Raw genomic sequence first — 829 nt, 5'->3', positions numbered from 1 at the left:
TATATATATATGTATACTATATATGTTTATGCATATATACATATACATTGGTTTTCCGGACTTATAAACACAATTAAACTACTGTAATAATATCATAAATTAAATTAAATTGACAAGCAATTTTTAATAATTTGATGCTCAACCAGGCATCATTTATTATTATTAAAAAGATGTTAATGTGCTGAAAAACTGTAAAATAAATAATGTATTGTGAAAAATATTACCTTGATATATATGCACGTACACGTTATAGAGTGTGTGTGTGTGTGTGTGTGTGTATGTGTGTGTGTGTGTGTGTGTGTGTGTGTGTGTGTGTGTGGGTGTGTGTGTGTGTGTGTGTGTGTATAATTAAAAATATGAGGAAACGGCTCTAGTGATTAAAAATCAATTATATAAATCAAGAACTAGGAATTAAAAACAAATTTAATAACAAAATAGAATTTAAAACTTCGCATAATATTTTATAGTTATAAGTTAAAATGATAAAATTAAAAGTAAGCAACGATTCGAGTGATTAAAAATCAAAAGGTTACGAACTAAAACAACAGATCATATAACAAAATTCGAATATAAAAAGGAACAAACATTTCTATCTCATACGAGATCATTATCGATGTTGAAAATAAAGTATCTATTTTAAAAAATTAAAATTAAAATTAACGTATGCTTGAGAGGAAAGTTACTTGTGTTACTTCAAGTAAATGCGGCTAGATCTTTTGATATGGCTCCTCTATTGGAAATTTGTAGCGCTGGAATTGAAAGATTGCGATTCGTATATAATAATTTACATTAAATTATTTAAACATTAAAGAAGCTTTGACCATTATAG

Source organism: Atta colombica, unplaced genomic scaffold, assembly GCF_001594045.1.
Source record: "Atta colombica isolate Treedump-2 unplaced genomic scaffold, Acol1.0 scaffold155, whole genome shotgun sequence".
NCBI lineage: Eukaryota > Metazoa > Arthropoda > Insecta > Hymenoptera > Formicidae > Atta > Atta colombica.
This window is presented reverse-complemented; position numbering follows the sequence as displayed.